This window comes from Gorilla gorilla, chromosome 14, assembly GCF_029281585.2.
Source record: "Gorilla gorilla gorilla isolate KB3781 chromosome 14, NHGRI_mGorGor1-v2.1_pri, whole genome shotgun sequence".
Lineage (NCBI taxonomy): Eukaryota > Metazoa > Chordata > Mammalia > Primates > Hominidae > Gorilla > Gorilla gorilla.
The window spans coordinates 31,445,630-31,465,296 of record NC_073238.2 but is presented as its reverse complement, the minus strand read 5'-3'; the positions used below and the strand labels follow the sequence as shown (position 1 = coordinate 31,465,296).

The 19,667-nt window shown below is 53.4% G+C and overlaps 1 pseudogene; it reads left to right on the top strand.

The window, feature by feature from the left end:
- Positions 1-19,594, top strand: LOC129526486 (sphingomyelin phosphodiesterase 4-like; annotated as a pseudogene).
- The last annotated feature ends 73 nt before the right edge of the window (positions 19,595-19,667 follow it).

Here is a 19,667-nt window from a genome sequence, read left to right as displayed (position 1 = left end):
CACACCATCTTCCCATGGCTGGTAGAGAGCATTTTCAGCAGCCTAGATGGTGTCCTCATTGGCTGGAACCTCCGCTGCTTACAGGGGCACGTGAATCCTGTGGAGTACAGCATCGTGATGGAGTTTCTCAATCCTGGGTAGATAGGTTTGTCACCTGAGAGAGGCTGAGTGCTTTCTCATGGTGATTCCACCTTTAAATCACTCTCTTGATTTCTTAAGAAACAATCAAAGCAAGATAATTTGCAGTTTATTTGCCCTGTTTTTGTTTGTTTGGTCAATTTCATGTTCAGTGGCCCAATGATGAAGTTAGTTTATAAGCTTCGAGCTGAAGACTATAAGTTTGACTTTCCCATCTCCTTCCTGCCTGTAAGTAAACCACAGTGGTGGGAGTGGTGCTCGGGACAGTGGACATTGCACAGCCCTGTGGTGATGGGCAGTCTCCTCCAGTCCTCCAAGGACAAATTGAGGAGTTATTTGCTCTGGGGGTGGAGAGACAAAGGAGATAGGTTGCTACCCTTGCTGTCTGCAGCTTTTTATGAGATGGTAGGAGAAGTTCTAAGCAAAGACTCTTGCACAGGCACTGCTCAGATACAGGGCACTGTCCCCACAGGTGGGTTCTGTGTGTGGGTCTTTTCCCCAGCAGCCTTCCCAAAGGGCTGCTGTGCATGGGGCACCACGTATCAGGCACTATGTTCCAGCACCTGCCCACAGCCTCGCTGCATCTCTGTGCAGGGGTCCTGTGAAGGCGTCCATCCAGGACTGCATCCTCCCTGACAGTCCCCTGTACCACAACAAGGTCCAGTTCCCCCTCACTGGGGACCTTGGCCTGAATCTAGTCCTGAGTATCCTTTGGTGGCCCTGAGGTAGCGAGGCTGTGGGTGGCCCAGCACTTGACACTTGGTGGGTAGCCCAGCAACCGTGTGTGTTTGCCCCGGAGGCTGCTGTCAGATCTGTTGGAGTATTACATATTCTCCTTTGCCTTGAGTCTCATCACTCAAAAGGTAGGGAAGAGATGCCTCCTGCTGAGAGGGGTGGGGCCACGGCCCTGAGCTTCCCTGCACTTGCCAGTGCTTGGTGGCCAGGCAGTGTCCAGAGCCCACGCTAACAAATAGCTTGGTTTTCCAGCCACTCCCTGTGTCCCTCCACGTCTGTACTTCAGATGTGCCTACTTCATCTTGGTGGACAGGTACCTGTTGTGGTTCCTGCCCACTGAAGGCAATGTGCCCCCCACACTCTTCTCCAGCCCAGGGAAGCCAGACGCTCACCAGCCCCCAGGTAAAGCTGCCCTCATTGTTATGAGCAGGTCTTGATGGGGAGGCTCTGGCCAAGCCGCCTGTTGTGCCAGTCCAAACAGGCTGAGCCTGATGCCGGACTGCACAGGTGGGGAGTGTGAACCAAGGGCTCCCATGTCTGGCTGTGCTGGGGCCTCAGTGGGCCCTAATCCAGGGCCTCCTGGCTGACTTCCCAGGAGAACCTCTTGCTCCAGCAGCAGCTGCCTGTGCACCTCTGACCCTCCTCAATCTCTCTGGCCTATCGGCTTCCCAGGGAGGCTGCATGCAGGTCCCTTCCTGCAGATGCTGGCCCATCCCAAATCTGCTGGCATGTGCAAACCAGACTGAACCTCTACCTATAATTCACACATGTGAACAGATGCCCCAGAGAGTGGCGGGGAGAAAGGGAGTGGCAGGGAGGAGACGCTGCCCAGGTGGCGGCAGTGATCAGTGACCCTGAAATGTTGCTGATCCTGTGGAGGACTTGGAGGTGAGGCGGTTTCACATCCTCTCAGATGCACGATTCAGCTGCCAAGTGGTTTTTTTTATGCCTGGTTTTTTTTTTTTTTTTTTTGCCTATTTTAACATTTTGGGTCTTTTTACTTTTTTCTTTTAGAAATTATATAATATAAATTAAATATAATAAGTATATTATATATATATATAAATATATTTTGAGATGGAGTCTCACTCTGTTGCCTAGCCTGGAGTGCGACGGCATGATCTTGGCTCTCTGCAACCTCAGTCTCCCAGGTTCAAGCAATTCTCCCACCTCAGCCTCCTGAGTAGCTGAGATTACAGGCATGTGCCACCACCCTCAGCTAATTTTTGTATTTTTAGTAGAGACAGGGTTTCACCATGTTGGCCAGGCTGGTCTTGAACTCCTGACCTCAACTGATCTGCCCGCCTTGGCCTCCTAAAGTGCTGGGATTATAGGTGTGAGCCAGTGAGCCACTGCGCCCCGGCCTTTTTTTTTTTTTTTTTGAGACAGGATCTAGCTTGGTCACCTTGATCTAGCTTGGCTGAAGTGCAGTACAATGTCGACCTCCTGAGCTCAAGCGATCCTTCTACTTCAGCATCCCAAGTAGCTGATACTATAGGCATGCTGCACCCCCACACCGAGCTTTTACTTTTTGTAAGATGTGTCTAGTTAAGTTGCCCAGGCTGGTCTAGAACTCCTGTGCTCAAGTGATCCTCCTGCCTCAGCCTCCCAAAATGCAGGGGTTACGGGCATGAGCCACCACACTCAGCCATTATGTTTGTTTTTTGGTATATTTTGGAGACAGGGTCTCGCTCTCTTTCCCAGGCTGGAGTGCAGGGGCAAAATCTCAGCTCACTGCAACCTCCGCCTCAGGTTCAAGTGATTCTCCTGGCTCAGCCTCCTGAGTAGCTGGGACTACAGCCATCTGTCACCACCCCCAGCTAATTTTTGTATTTTTAATGGAGATGGGGTTTCACCATGTTGGCCAGGCTGGTCTTGAACTCCTGACCTCAAGTGATCTGCCCACTTCAGCCTCCCAAAGTGCTGGAATTATAGGCTTGAGCCACTGAGCCTGGCCTAGCCATTAATTTTTTTAAAGACAGGATCTTACTCTATCACACACAACAGGAGTGCAGTGGCACAATCATCACTGAAGCCATTCTCTCACCTCAGTGACTACGGGCTATCACCACAGCCAGCTAACTTAAAAAAAAACAAAAATTTTTTTTCTGTAGAGATGTAGGAGGGGGCCTCGCTGTGTTGCCTAAGCTGGTCTTGAACTCCTGGCCTCAGCAATTCTCCTGCCTCAGCTTCCCAAGTAGCTGGGATTACAGGTGCAAGCCACCACACCTAGCTAACCTTTTATTTTGAAATAATTTCAGGCTTACAGAAAAGTTTCCACAGATAATAAAAAGAAATTTCAGACGAAGCATGATGGCTCATGCCTGTAATCTCAACACTTTGGGAGGCCAAGGCGGGAAGATTGCTTGAGACCAAGAATTCGAGATCAGCATGGGCAACATAGGGAGACCTTGTTCCTACAAAAAATAAAATTAGCCAAGCGTGGTGATGCACAATTATGCTCCCAGCTACTCAGGAGGCTGAGATGGGAGGATCACCTGTGCCCAGGAGTTCAAGATTACAGTGAGCTATGACTGTGCCACTGCACTCTAGCCTGCGTTAACAGAATAAGACCTTGTCTCAGGTAAAAAACAAAAAACAAAAAACACTTTCATAGACCCTTCACCCAGATTTCCAAATTGCTGACACTTTGCTGCATCTGTTTTATCCCATCTCTATTGTATGTGTTTTTCTTCCCTAAGCCAATACGAGTAAGCTACAGGATATGACACCCCTTGACCTCTTAATATTTCAGTGTATTTCCTAGAAGTGAATGCATTATCGTATATATTCACAGTGCTTATAACCACACCAGGAAGTTAGTATTGCTGCTACGCCACACCTAGTCATCAGAGCCCACTCGGGGTTCATTATCAGCTACCCGATCCATGCCCATTACCCAACTAGGGTCCAACACAGCCTCACCAACTGTGTGCAGTGATGTTTCTAGTCCCCTTCAGTCAGAATGGTCCCTTGGCCTTTCTGTCTTCCCTGATCTTGATCCCTCCAAAGCATGTGGCCGCCCTTTGGGCTGTCTGATATTTGCTGGGGCTGGCCTGGGGCCGCCCCTTGGGCTGTCTGATATCAGCTTGGGCTTTGTTGGCAGTAGCACTGCAGTGGGACATCTGGTCCTTGCCAAGTATCTCATCAAGAGGGCTGCAGTGCCCCTTTGCCCCATGCTGGTGATGTTAGCTTTATCACTGGGCAGAAAGGGTGTCGGGTAAGGTTTGCCCCCTATAGAATAAGTACTTCGTGCCCAGATCAAATAGTAATGAAGCCAGGCATGATGGCTCATGCCTGTAATCCCAGCACTTTGGGAGGCCAAGGTAGGGGATCACCGGAGTTCAGGAGTCAGAGACCAGCCGGGAGAACATAACAAAACCCCATCTCTACCCAAAATTTACGTCAGGCATGGTGGCATGCACCCATAATCCCAGTTACTTGGAAGGCTGAGGTGGGAGGATCACTTTCACCTTGGAGGCAAAGGTGGCAGTGAGCCAAGATCGTGCCACTGTACTCCAGCCTGGGCTACAGAGCAAGACCTTATCTCAAAAAAAAAAAAAAAAATTAGTAATGAGTGTCTGGACAACATAACAAGGCTTTGTTTCTATTAAAAAGAAAAACATTAGTCAGGCATGGTGGTGTGCACCTGTGGTCCCAGCTACTTGGGAGGCCTAAGTCTAGGAAGTTGAGGTTGCAGTGAGCTGTGATTGCATCATTGCTCTCCAGCCTGGGCAGCAGAATGAAGCCCTGTCTCAAAAAAAAAAATCAAATCATTTTATTTTATTTTGAGACAGGGTCTCATTCTCTCACCCAGGCTGGTCTCAAATGCCTGGTCTCAAGAAATCCTCGTGCCTTGGTCTCCCAAAGTGCTGAGATTACAGGTGTGAGCCCCCATGCCTGACCTCAGTGTTGATTCTGGACCAAATCAGCTCTTAATAGGGTGGTTGCCAAATGGTGGTTCTCTAACTTCATCCCTCCTACATTGATTAGTGGATCTGTGGTCACTCTGTGGTACGGAAGACTTCTCTCTTTGCTATTTATTTATTCAGGGATATCAGTGTGGATCATGGGGTTGGGGGGAGCATTGTGCTACTGAACAAATTGTAATCGGTCCCTACTGCCATTGATTTTGATGTCCAGATTGCCCCTAGCTAGGCCGGTGGGAGCCTGCAACTTGGACCTGTTTCTGTGTCTCCCTCAGGACACCAGCCATGCCCTTTGCTTCCTACAGCCTCCACCACACTAGCCTCCTGCAGCAAAACATCTCTCATCAGACCTCTGTGAATGCAGACCCCACCTCTCACGAGATCTGGAGGTCAGAAACTCTGCTCCAGGTGAGAGCTGAGCTGGTCTCAGCTTCTGTTTCAAAAGAAACTGTTCAGCCAGTGGGTGCAGTGGCTCACACCTGTAATCCCAGCACTTTGGGAGGCTGAAGCGGGTGGATCACCTGAGGTCAGGAGTTTGAGACCAGCCTGTCCAACATGGGAAAACCCTGTCTCTACTAAAAACACAAAAATTAGCCAGGCTTGCTGGCAGCCGCCTGTAGTCCCAGCTACTCAGGAGGCTGAGGCAGGAGAATTGCTTGAACTGGGAGGCAGAGGCTGCAGTGAGCTGAGATTGCACCACTGCACTCTAGCTTGGGTGACAGAGCTAGACTCCATCTTAAAAAAAAAAAAAAAAGAAAAAAAGAAAAGAAACTGTTCAGCCATCTTCTGCTATGTGCAGGAGCGTCTGAGGCGGCCTCTCAGCCTGGGGCTGATTCAAAATTGGTGGTATTTTCCTGCTATGACATTTAGAAAACATGAAAATAAATCTGCCCACCCATCTAGCCCCACCCATCTAGCTTATATGTCACTGGTGTTTTTCATCCCAGGATCCCCTGTCCATGGGAGTTGTTTCATCTTGCCCATGGTGGATGTAATTGTTGCAGAGTGTTTTGGTTTCCATCTCCCTTGTTGCTGATGTTTCCTGTGATTACCACCATGTGGGTATTAAGCCCTGTCCCACTAGCATTTTTATGACACTGCATGGTGAGGGTCTGTGCAGCCTCCACAAGTCTTCAACTGATTCAGAGGATGCGAGTAGTGGGTGACAGAGTCCCCTGTCTGCCCAGATGGGCTCCAGCCTCTCAGGATGGTATGGGCTTGCTCGCTTCTGGAGTGCTGGCCGTCTCTCAGGTCCTGGCTGTGTCTTCTCGGCACACCTTAGAGATTCAGCAGGTGCTGCTTCTGACACTGGATCCTAGGGCTGACCTGGTAGTCTCAGCCTCACTGTTCACAGCCTGGCATGTAGCTAACATAGGATTCTTTCTCCCACCTTGTACATAACTCCTAGTATGTGGGGTGCTGTGTTTTTTGAAGCCTCCATGCCATTTCACAGCTTCCTCCAGGGGTGGAATGGTAGGAACCATCACTCCTGTTCAGAGGGGACCATAGTGCCCAGATGGCTCTCGGGTGTGTGGACTGTGGGCTGTGCTGGCCGTGAAGCGGGCAGGAGACCATGACACAAGCTTACAGGACAGAACTGGAAGGTTCTGTTGTTTTCCAGACCAAAGCATTATTATTATTATTTTAGACGGAGTCTCTGTCACCCAGGCTGGAGTGCAATGGTGAGATCTTGGCTCACTGCAACCTCCACCTGGGTTGAAGTAATTCTCCTGCTTCGGCCTCCTGAGTAGCTGGGATTATAGGCACCCACTGCTGTTGTGGGAAGTCAGCGACCCCAAATGGAGGGACCGGCTGAAGACATGGCAGAAAAACATAAGTTGTGAAGATTTCATGGACATTTATTAGTTCCCCAAATTAATACTTTTATAATTTCTTACGCCTGTCTTTACTGCAGTCTCTGAACACAAATTGTGATGATATCATGGACATTTATCACCTCCCCAATCAATACTCTTATAATTTCCTATGCCTGTCTTTAATCTGTTAATCCTATCATCTTCGTAAGCTGAGGATGTATGTCGTCTTAGGATCCTGCGATGATTGCATTATCTGCACAAATTGTTTGTAGAGCATGTGTGTTTGAACAATATGAAATCCGGGCATCTAAAACAAACAGGATGGCTGTGATTTTCAGGGAACAAGGGAGATAACCATTGGGCATGACTGCCTGAGGGGCTGGACAGAACAGTCATATTTCTCTTCTTACAAAAGCAAATAGGAGAAATATCGCTGGATTCTTTTTCTCAGCAAGCAACAGCCCTGAGAAAGAGAATGCATTCCTAGGCAGAGGTCACTAAAATGGCCACTCTGGGAGTGTCTGTCTTATATGGTTGTAGATAAGGGATGAAATAGGCCCCAGTCTCCTGTAGCGTCCCCAGGCTTATTAGGATTAGGAAATTCCTGCCTAGTAAATTTTAGTCAGACCAGTTGTCTGCTCTCAAACCCTGCCTCCTGATAAGATGTTATCAATGACAATGCATGCCCAGTGGGACATGAAACTTCATCAGTAATTCTAATTTCACTCTGGTCCTGTGATCTCACTCTGCCCCCATCTGCCTTGTGATATTTTATTGCCCTTGAAGCATGTGATCTCTGTGACCCACACCCTATTTGTACACTCCCTCCCCTTTTGAAATCCATAATAAAAACTTGCTGGTTTTGCAGCTGAGGGGGCACCTCATGGAACCTGCTGACATGTGATGTCTCCCCCAAACACCCAGCTTTAAAATTTCTCTCTTTTTCACTCTTTCCCTTTATTTCTCAGAGCATCCAACACTTAGGGAAAATAGAAAAGAACCTATGTTGAAATATTGGGGGCTGTTTCCCCAAATACGCTGCCATGCCCAGCTAATTTTTGCATTTTTAGTAGAGATAGGGTTTCACCATGTTGCTCCAGGCTGATCTCGAACTCCTAACCTCAGGCAATCCACCTGCCTCAGCCTCTCAAAGTGCTGGGATTATAGGTGTGAGCCACCACACCTGGCTCTTTTTGCTTTTTAAGAAAAAAATTTAATTTTAAAATATACATAACATAAAATGTACTGTCTTACCCATTTCCAAGTGTACAGTCAGTAGTGTTAAGTATATTCACGTTGCTGTGCAACCCATCTCCAGAATGCTTTTCACCTCGCAAAACTGAAACTGAATTGGCCCAGCCATGGGGGCCTCACATCTGTAATCCTAGCACTTTGGGAGGCCAAGGAGGGAAGGATTGCTCAAGGCCAGAAGTTTGAGACCAGCCTGGCCAACATAGTGAGACCCCATCTCTTTTAGCAACAAAAAAGAAACCAAACCATTAAACTATTCCCCACCCAGCCCCTGGCAACCACTATTCTGCTTTCTGTTTCTATGGATTTGACTCCTAGATCTCATATCTAGAGTATTTACGTACAGCAACACAGTACTTATTTGTGTGACTAGCATGCTTCACTCAGCGTAATGGACTCAAGATTAATCCATGTTACAGATTATATCAGAGTGTCCTTCCTTTTTAAGGCGGAATGGTGTTCCATTGTGTGGATGTACCACATTACGTGTATCCATTCATCTCCGAGTGGACACTTGACTTGCTTCTGTTTTTCTTTTTTTGTTTGAGACAGGGTCTCACTCTGTTGCCCAGGCCGGGGTGCAGTGGCACAACCTCAGCTCAAGCTACTGGGAACAAGCGATCCTCCCACCTCAGACTCCCAAGCAGCTGGGACAATAGGTGTGTCCTACCACACCCAGTTCATTTTTGTGTTTTTTGTAGAGACAGGTTTTCACTATGTTGGCCACGCTGATCTTGAACTCCTGGCCTCAAGTGATCCACCTGCCGCAGCCTCTCAAAGTGCTGGGATGACAGGCGTCAGTCACCACATCTGCTGGTTGCTTTTTTCCTCTATCAGTAGTATCTTTTGATACTCGAGTGATTTTGATGAAGCCTGCTTGTCTATTTTTCTTCCTTTGTTGCCTGTGCTTTGGGCATCATATCTAATTAATCATTGCCAAATCCAGTGTCATGAAGCTTTCTCCCATGTTTTCTTCTCAGAGTTTATGGTTTTAGTTCTTATCCTTGGGCTGCTTACTGACTTTTAGTTATTGGTGATGGTGTGAAGGAAGGGCCCACCTTTACTGTTCTGCATGTGGCTATTCTGTGCTCCCAGCTCTCTTGTTGGAGACACTGTCCTTTCCCCACTGAATGGTCTTGGCACCATTGTTGAGAATAATTTGACTAGTGAATGCTTTTTTGCAGGTTTTTGTTGAAATGTGGCTTCACCAGTATTCCTTGGGGATGTGATAAAAAATGCAGTCCCCTCACGACAAGGTATGTTTCCACTGTTTTTCTTCCCACCTCCTGCTTCTGACCTTGCTCAGCCTGCTGCTTCCTATCCTGAGTGAGATTGCACAGGCTGGATGGTGGGAATAGAGACTCACCACCCACCCCTCACTCAGAAGCCAAACAAGAGGTGGGCATAGTTCTCTCATACCCGGTGGGGGGCAGGGGGCGTTGCACCCTGACGTGTGGACACTTGAGGCCTTGACTCTCCAGAGCCCCCTCCCTGGCAGGGGAACACATGAGGCTGTGATGCTCTTGTTCTGGGTGTGGGGGAGCTGTGACGTCTCTGGGAGCCACGTTCTCATCTGCCTCCTTGACCATCAGCAGCCACTTTGTGTTTTCCCATGAAGTGGTTGCCTGGGGCATATGCCTGACCACCATGGTGACCTGGAGCCTCCTTTTCCTGTTCCCTCCTACTCCCCCACCTCCTCCAGAGCATGAACAAGCTGACTTTCTCATGGTGGGTGGGGCCTGGCACCTGCCTGCATGCGGCCTGGCCTGCCTTCTCTCCCTCTGCCTCCTCACCTCTCCCTCTTCCCTCTCTGGGGAGCATGCTACTCACAGATGCATGGAGGTGGTGGAGGCCCTGGGTCACTCCTGCTGTGGCTGTCCATGGAGCTAACATCCGCCTGGACTGGTCAGAGTGAGAATGCGGTAGATCCCCAGTCTGTCACCCTCCATGGAGCAGCTTCACTCATGCACATCTGGAACCCTGCCTGAGGTGGCATCAGCCACATAGTCTGGTGCCCACAGTGTCTGCATCAGTGTGCTTTGGAGACTTTGGCTTTGTCACTGACAAAATTCTTGAGGGCTTCCTCCAGAATAAAGGCTCTGTGGGTGACAGAGTTAAACTTCAGAACAGCATCCTGTGACTTTTCCTCTGGGAAAGCTCAGGGAAGAGCTGTGGATCTGCTTCTGCCATGGCCTCTGCAGCCAGTTCTACGGCCCCAGGCTTTGCAGTGTGGAGGCTGTCTCAGAGCATAGGGTCCCCCAAATCCTCACCCTCAGCGTCACATGGGAGAATGGAGAAAAGCTGAGGACCCCATCTTGGGCCTCCTGAGTCACAAAGAGCCTACAGTGCCCTTCGTGCTTCCAGAGCCGACTAGCTGCATGTGCCTGGCCAGTGCCTGGTGGCCTGGTTGCTCCCACGGCCCATTCCTCCCGTGGGGCTCTGGGATGCTCACTTAGTGCTCCTGCATGTGGTTCTGGCCTAGCAGAGGCAGGAGGTGCTACATTGCATTGTGTTCCTGTTGCTCCTTCTGCCTTCTGAGTGAGTGGAAACACACCTACTTTCAAAGGCCAGCCAGAAAGACTCCTCTGGGCTGTCACCTGTGAAGATTGTGTCCTCACGGGCCAGAGGGAAAAGCAGGTGCCTTTCCCTTCTTCCCCACATTCACTTACTCTTGGCCAGACCTTGGGGTGGGTGTGCCCTGCTCAGAATGACTTGCAGTGGTGGGACCAAGTACCCAGAGATGATCCACTCTTTCCCTCTTCCAATTGAGGTGAAAAAACATGAGAAAACTCGGTGGGTGGGAGCCAGAGAAAGGCAACTATGGAAGTCTGTGTCCTCTAAGGCCCCTTGCCACTTGCCTGGGCCCATGCTGCACCTGCCATACAGAAATCCCTGCCCATCCCTGCTAGCCCTTATTTCCAGATGCAGGAAGTGAGGCTCCTGGGGTCATTCTCCTCACCCTGGTTGTGTCCAGGGTGTGTGCTTACTCCCCAGTGGTCCGGTGGGCAGTAAGGATGGCCACAGTGCTGCAGGCCACTGTGTTCCTGCAAGCAAGGAGACACCACACTGGGAACCGTATGTCAGATTCCTGCCCAAGCCCCAGGTCTGGCACAGAGGAAGACTGTGGAGAGCAACACCTCCCTGCCCTGCTCTTTCCCACCCTGCTCTGCGTGTCTTGATGTCTAGCAGGTGTGTTCTGATCTCTCCTGATGTGGACCCCAGTGGAGGCACTGCTTCGACAGGAAGCATGGTGCTGCCAGGGCAGGATGTGCGCCAGGCTGCCTCTGGGTGCGCTAGGCTGAAGGGGTGCTTTGGAAGGCCACGGTGCTGCGGGGCATGTAGGTTGGAGGGTCCTGGCTGGGAGCCAGCTAAGCCTCAGGTTCCTGCTACCTCTGGGTTTGTGTGGTTCTGGCCAGATCCTCGGGGGCTCCTGCCCTTGGAAGCCCACCATTATCTGGAGAGTGAGAGTTCCTGGTGCTGTAGGAAAGGATGCCTTCTAGAGTCAGAACTGATGTGCACACCACCTCAGCTGACCTCCAGACTGTAAGGGTGGAGGGCAGAGCCTGGTGCCCTGAGGGACATGTGCTGGTCCTTAGTTCTCAGAGAGCCACTCACGGAGGGGACATTGGGTTTTAGACACATAGGAATTGATCATGTCTTATACCAGTTTGGTAAATTTCTCAAGACAACCCAGGGAAATCGTCAATTACACGTGTCTTTTCTGGGCAGAGTCCACCTCCTGGACATGCTCCACTGGTTCTTTTCTGAGCCTCAGGATCTTGAGGTCTTGGTGGCTGGCAGCATGTCCCAGTGAGGGCCTTGGCTCTTGAGGAGCTCTGATGTGCACATGACACGGTGTGGCCTGAGTCACAGGGGAGAGTGGGTCCCATCTGGAAGGGCAGTGGCTTGGGCCCTTCCAATGAGCTGGAGAGGTCTTTAGGCCCCAGCAACATTGAGTGGCCACCCAGGTGACCTGGAAGGTCTGTCTGCCCAGGCCTCCAAGGCTGATGAGTGTGTGGCCACAGCCCTGGCCTGACTGTGGAGAGTGGGTGCTGCAACTGACCCGTGGCTGCTGGGACTGTTTGGATTGTCACTGACTGTGGTGTTTTCTCCTCCTCACTTCTGGCCTCATTCTCATTGTGCTCTCTCTCCACTTTGCCCTCCCATGTCTGGTCCCATCTCTCCCCTTCCCCACCCCAACCTCTTGTTCTCTGCTCTTCCGTCTCTTCCGGCTTCTGTTGGTTGTCTCAGCTGGAGATTCTGCACTACTGTCTCCAGCACCCTCCACAGCCCCGCCCAACTTAGCCTCCAGGCTCTTCACAGCCTACCAAGTACTGGCTGTGGTCCTTAGTTCCTTTCCCCCACCCAGAGTGCATGTCCACATCTGGCAAAGCAAGGGGTCAGCCGCAGGTGACTGAAGAGTTTAGTTCCAGGCAGAATGAAACCCCTGTTGTTGGTGAGGCGGGGGTCAGCCTCCAGCCTGGCCTGGCCCCTGGCTTTGCAGAGTAGCCTGGTGTGGGCGGGGGTGTGACTATGAGGCAGAATGAGGTGTATGGCCCGGGCTGGCCAGGCTCCCAGCCAGTGGAAGTGTCACAAGCTCTCTGGTGTTGGGGGCCCCGTGCTTGGCCCTGGTTTGAAGAGCTGGAGTTATAAGGCCTCTGCAGTGACCAGGTTCACCCCAACTCTGCAGGGTTTGGCACTTGGGAAGATACAGAGGCCTGGGACTTCCGGGTGATGTGGTTTCTGTCTTCTTCAGAAGTGTCTTGTCATGCAGCCTGGAGGTGCTGTGACCCAGAGCCTGTGAGGCAGGGGGATAGGAAGAACCTGGGGCTTGACCCTATAGCCCACAGAAGCTGTCAGTCCTTGACAGCCCAGCCATGGCCCGGCCTTCACCTGGGGAGCTCTGGCCACTCATACAACCTCCAGAGATGGATGAGTGTAAGCGGTGATCTCATAGAGGTTGTGGCTGTCTAGACAGAAATGACAAGTGTGTGGATGGATTTGGGGTCAGTGGAGTTCAGACCTGTAGGGGACTTCAAGGATGGCAGAGTTAATGAATCTGTGACAGTGGGGGGAGATGAGCTGTGCTCGCAGCCAGGGGTCTGTCCCGTTCACCTGGAAAGGAGCACATGAGTAAACGGGAATTTGAGCACAAGATGAGAAAATGTGTTGGGCCCCAAGGGCTGGTGGGTTGGGATGGCAGTCACAGCACATGGGGGTGCCCCATTCTGCAGGAGCCACTGCAGAGCAGGGACTAGAGGGCTTGGGCCAGGTGGGGAGGGCAGTGTCCAGGAACCATCTGGCAAACCCTATGATGGGAGGGGAGACTAGGGAGGTCCACACGGAGTGAGCTGAAGCCCAGTGGGAAACATGTGGCTTTGAGGACACATCCTTAAGAAGCAAGCAGGTGCAACTGTCACCAGGGACTCCATGTGGGAACGTGGCCCAGGAGGGGTGCAAAGCTGGGGGAGAAGTTTGGCTCAGCAAACCTGTTGGAAAATAGCGAGAGGGTTCCATGTGACTGCTGGGGGCAGGGGCAGTGAGCCCTCCAGACTCTTTGGAAGGGCCAGGTGAGATGGGGTGAGTGCACCAGTGGGGGAAGGTGGGTTTCCAGTTCCCATGTGGAGGTCATCCGCTCCCCTGAGCCGTAAGGAGGATGTCATGACTCAGGATCCCAGGTCAGGATCAGAGGGAGGGCTGGGGCTGAGACTGGAGGAGAAGGACCCTGGACCCACCCCGCTGGTGCCCTTCTAGTCGGGCAGTATAGGTACAGGTATTATATCTCATACTTTTCTCCTTTCTTCTTTTTTGAGATGGAGTCACCCTCTGTTGTCCAAGCTGGAGTGCAGTGACATGATCTTGGCTTACTGCAGCCTCCACCTCCTGGGTTCAAGCAATTCACCTGCCTTAGCCTCCTTAGTAGCTGGGATCACATGTGCATGCCACCATGCCCGGCTACTTTTTGTATTTTTAGTAGAGATGGGGTTTCACCATGTTGGCCAGGCTGGTCTCAAACTCCTGACCTCAAGTGATCTGCCTGCCTCAGCCTCCCAAAGTGCTGGGATTACAGGCATGAGCCACCATGCCTAGGCCTTCCTTCCAAAACAACGCAAATTTATTGCCCAAAGGCCTAACAGTACAGATAAATACAACTAAATAGCTGGGCACGGTGGCCCACGCCTGTAATCCCAGCACTTTGGGAGGGGGAGGCAGGCAGATTGCTTGAGCTCAGGAGTTTGAGACCAGCCTGGGCAACATGACAAGACCCCCGTGTCTCCAAAAAATAATACAAAAATTAACCAGGTGTGGTGGTGTGTACCTGTGGTCCCAGGTACTCAGAAGGCTGAGGTGGAAGGATCCCTTGAGCCCAGGAGGCAGAGGCTATGGTGAGCTGAGATCACGCTACTGCATTCCAGCCTGGGAGAGAGTGAGACCTTGTCTCAAGAATGAAAAAAATAGCCCTCACCCCATAACTCGATCCTCAGACTCAGCCACCATCTGTGTGGTGTCACCTGGACCTGTGGGACATTTTCCTGACGGATACTTGAGTGGATTTTGATGTGGGCAGTGGCCGCTGTGGGGTCTGCAACATCCCAGGATATACCTGGAGGCCATGCCCTGCACCAGCCTCAGCAGCACAGACGTGTGGAGGCCCAAAGGGCTGGGGGGCAAGCATGGAGAGGCGAGCACGTCCACTCAGACTCGGGGTCCTGCCCTCCGTGCCCCCATTCCCATGCCCTCATCCACTCAATGCTTTGACCTGTCCTCCCAGTGCTGAGCAACCAGAGGAAGCCCACAGCCAGCAAAAAGACTTTCCTCTCAGGTTAGGTCTCCAGGATCCTGCTTGTGTTGCAAATCAAATGTCTGGCTTAACTTGACCGTGCTCTTGTCTTGGGGGCCTTCCTGACCACAGGTCCATGGGCAACAGAGGAAGTGATGCCTGGAGCTTCTCCTGGGCTGAGCCCTCATCTGGCTGTGTCCAGGATGAAGAGCAGGTGGAAGGAATTAGGGAGGAAAGCAAAGCCATGGGGTTCTTACCTTCTGAACAGGGTTTTACTGTGTCACCCAGGCTGGAGTGCAGTGACATGATCCCAGCTTACCACACCCTTGAACTCCTGGGCTCAAGTGATCCTCCCACCCCTGCCTCCCGAGTCACTACGGCTATAGGTGTGCACCACCACACCCAGCTGACTTTCAAAAATCTTTCATGGAGACGGGGTCTCCCTGTGTTGCCCAGGCTAATCTCAAACTCCCGGCCTTAGCGATCTTCCTGCCTCAGCCTCCCAAAGTGCGGAATTCCAGGTCTGAGGCACCACACCTGGGTTCCATGTGCTTTCTGCACACACTTGGGAGGCTGGTGGGAGACCCTAGATCCAGAGTTTGGGGGTGACACCGGCCTTCTCCTGCCCTGAGGATCAAGCAGTGCCCAAGGGCACAGTCTGGTAAGCCCTATCCTGTGCCACCCACTGTGGGTGCCCAGCAGTAGGCAGGGGAGGGGTCAGGGCTGGGAGTCCCCCTGCAGATGTGTCTGTCTTGGAGAGCCCTGCCCAGGGCGGGCTGTGTGGATGTTGGGCCAAGTGCTTCCCTACCACGAGCTGGTTGCAGTTTAGACCAAGCAGTGCAAGGTAGATGTGCTGGGTGCCAGGCACAGTGGTGTCCCAGGACACAGTGGCCCCACTCCCGGCCTGGCTCGTGCCTCTGGTGGGGAAGTAAAGCAAATGGCCCAGGGCAGGATGTGGTCAGACCTGGAGGCCAAGTGCTGTGGTTGCCACAGCCCTTCCCATCCCTGACCCCTCCTCCTCCACCTAGCAGTGGTTCAGGCCCACTGGGGAGCACGTGCTGGTGGTGTGCCTGCTGCGGAAGCACCTGCAGGCATTTGCCAACAGCCTGAAGCCAGAGCAGGCCTCGCTCTCCTCCCACTCCCACTCCACCAGCTGCCTGGAGGAGCTGAAATGGTGGGTGACCCTTGCAGCTTCCACAGCTGCTGTCTCCTCCTCAGGTGTCACCCACAGGGACCTCACCCCAGGGCATGGTGGGGGGCAGGTTTAGGGGAGTCCCTTCCTGCTCACAGAGCATGTGAGGCCTCTGGAGGGCTAGACAGGTGCTTTTACGCCCTGCCCACGTGGCCCAGCGGGGCTGCCAGCTGATCTCTGGCTCCCAGAGCCTGTCTCCAGACTGGCCAGAGAGGCCCCACTGTGCTGCCATCTCTTGCTCCCCCCCACCCCTGTCTGGAGAAGGACTGGGATGACCCTGACTCCCAGGCCCACCAGGGCCAGCAGAGTGGGCTATTTGCGTGGGACTGAGGTGAGGTGTGTGCAGGAGATGCACTGGCTCGCCCGCCTGCGTGCTGTGTGTTCTTGGGATGTTCCCTGACCTCTCTGAACCTTGATTTCTTCCTCTGAGGAATTGGGCTAAGGCCAGCTCTTATCTCTCAGAGGTGCATGGTGCTCTCCCCCAGCAGATCCAACCCTTGTTGATGAGCTCTGGACTCATCTATGAGCAGGGCCTCCTTACCGGGTAAGCAGCAGGTGACCCACCCTATTCCCTGCAGGGCCACTGTCCCAAGATTCGTCCAGCAGAAACTCTACCTCTTCCTGCAGCACTACTTTGGCCACTGCCCACTGGCCGCATCATTCAGAGCTGTACTGGCTCTGTCACACGTGTGCCTGTGTCTTGTGTACCCTAATGAGGGAGGTCCACTGGGATGGATGAGGAGGAGAACAAGTGTTGTCGTGAGGCCTTGGAGAGGAGGGAGCTCGTGGAAAGGAGGGGACCCTTGGAGGGCCACATGGTTCTGTTTCAGTTTCCAAAGCCAACTCTCAGGTACAGGAAAGCCCTGCCCTGTCCCACCTGTGTGGTGCCAGGCAGGTTCCTACCCTTACCCGACCAGGGAGCACTGGGCCCCCTGGGCTGGGAAAAGCCCACCCATGGCCCTGGCTTCTGAAGGGCCAGCAGGAGAGCCAAACCTCACAGGGCTGTGTGAGTCTCCCTTGCGCCCTCTGGGGGACGTGGGAAGAGCCAGTCCCACCCAGCTGCTGCCTGGGACCTGGACTCCAGAGTAATGGAGGATTTGGCTCCCAGCCACTGGGCCCTCAGCTCACGTCTCCTCCCACAGGTCCTGGAAATGTGGCTGAGCTACCTGCAGCCATGGCGGCATGTGCCTGACAAGCAGGCTCCAGGCAGCGACTCCCAGTCCCGGTGTGCATTGGAGAAATGGTGAGCCTCGGCCCCTCTCCTCACAGCCATGCCACTGACTCCCCAAAATGGATGTTACTCCAGTGGTTGGAGGCTAAGCCAGCGGCCTGTGCTGGAGTCAGCCTGGCCCTGGCCCCGGTGGCCTCCTGGGTTCCTCTCCCAGGCCCTGCTTTGTGGAGCACAGACCAGCCCTTCCTAGGCTCAACTTTGCCAGGCCCTAGAATTGGTATCTTATGGAAGCAGTGGGTGACCCATCCTGCCCTGTCCCCTCTCCCTTCTGGCCCAGACATATGTTCAGTGACCCCCAAACTATCCCTTGAGCCTCACCAGCACAGAGCAGAGCAGTGGCTGCCTTCCCCTCATCCCCTGCTTGATCCTTATGTCCATCTCAGACCAGTGTGTGGAGAGCCCCCTGGCTGCTCCTTCCTGTTGTGGCTGGGCTTTGGCCCCCACGAACACCAACGGCTCCTACTCAGCCAACGACCTGGACAAGATGGGGCGGGACAGTGTCCAGAAGACAGACAAGTACCTGGAGGCGGCCCTGGAGTACCTGCACCAGATATTCCCGGTACAAACTATGGGGCCTGCCCTACAGCCATCAGCGTCCCCTTCTTCAAAGGATCCACTCCCCCTCACTCAGCCTGTGGTCAGCCCAAGTACCAATCCCAGGCCCCACTGAGATGGAGCCAGTGTTGTGGGAGGCAGGCCCAGACTGAGTGTCAAGTCTGGGTCCCCTTGTTGCCACTGTTAAGAGGCCGGTGGGGTGAAGACCAGTCCCCACCCTTCTCCTTGATGCTGACGGCAGAGGCGCTTCTGGCAACTCAGTGAAGCACAGCTCACACAATTCACACTTGCCTTGGGCACCACCCAGGATAAGAATGAAAAGCAGCAGCTCCTCGACTGCACCGTGGGTGAGGATGGACTCATCCTCATGCTGCTGGGTCAGTACCAGGTGAGAGGCCCCTGTCCCAGAGGTGCATGGGCTGGGTCCCGACCTGTCCCCAGCTCCTTCCTCCCCCATGAGCATATGCAGCTCCGCTCCTCTGAGTTGTGTACAGGCCGTTTTCTGACCTGTCCCTGTGGCCTGGGTTTCTAGATCATCAATGCACTGTGAAGGTTTGACATTGAGTACCGGGGGACCCAGAGCTGCAGCCCATCTGGAGCTACAAGATTGCCAGCTTGGTCTTTGTGCTCTTCCAGTGGTCGTCTGCCATCAACCACAGAGTGAGTGGGCAGGAGGGTCAAAGGAGGGTCAATCTGGCCTCTTCAGAGAGGGTTCTTCATGCTCCTGCCCAAGGTGGCCTGTGGGGGTGGGGCGCTGCTGTCCTGAGGCCTGTGGTGCCACCACCCCACACCCCCTGCCTCTGTCTGTGCATCATTTTGCAGGCCAGATGGCAGTCAGCTCTGTGTTCCTGGGACGACTTCCTTGGCAGCTTCTGTCTCTTATCATTTCATGAGCCTGTGCTGGCCAGCAGGCACCTGCTAAGCCTCATGGGCAGAGGCAGGCAGCCGGCCATGCCCATGGCCCTAGGCTCAGCCTGTGCCTCCTGGGTAGCTACCAGATTCTGCTTTGGCTGCTACTGGCCTTCTTTGAGGCCTCTCTGTTCTGAGTGGGGCCCTCCCTGACACTGCTGCTTGCCCTGGTCTATGTCCTCTATGCCTCAGCTGTGAGGCTGCTGAGTGGAGAAGCTGCAGCAGCCCTGATGGTGTTGGCCGCTGTCTTCAGAGAAGGCTGGGGGGATTTGCCATACAGCCCCACCCTTGGGCTTGGGAGGTGATGGGAGTACACCCCCCAATGACCCTGCCCCCGCACCTGCAAAAGCCCACCACACTTCAGCACTGTGTGCTCATCTGCCAGCTGTGAAATGTCAGAGTGAAATGTCAACATCTTGCAGGCCCAGGAGGTGAGGCCCTGGGTGGTGGGGGTGGCCCTGGGCAGCCTGGCGCTGCCGTGGGCCCCACCATGCTGATGTCCCTTTCAGATGCAGTAACTCAAGTCCCTCCTGGAAAAGGGCCAGAGGCCCTGGTGGCCCCAGAGGAGGCTGGGTCTAGCTCTCCCAGGTGAGTGTCTGGTCAACCCCCCCCTCATCCCTGGGGACTGTTTGGGGCTCACTGCTGACTATTCCTTCACCGAGGGACCAGGAAACCATGCAGTTCCCCAAGGTCTCCACCAAGAGCCTCTCCAAGAAATGGCGAGTCCCACTGGCATGGGGACAGGGGCAGCCCTGCAGCCTGGGCCCCAGGGAGGTAGTGGGGAAGGAGGGGTGGCAGCGCAGAAGCAGAGCAGGCCGTGGCCTCACTGGGTCCCAGTGAGGGCCATACAGGCCCTACTCCCAGCACACTCCAGTCCTGGGGATGCTCAAGGTGACAGTCCCTCTACCCGCCTCCAGCCTGCTTGTGAGCCCCATGCCTGTGGCAGCACGTGCCACCCTGCCTGCACTGAAGCGGACCCTGAAGAACAACTTTGCCAAGCAGCAAAAGAGACTGCAGGCACTGCAGAACTGGCACCTGCCCTGCTCGGTGTTTTGAGCCACCTGCATCTGTGTCCGCAGCCGGTCAGTGCCAAGCAAATGTACCTGCAGCTGGAGACTGGCTCTCTATA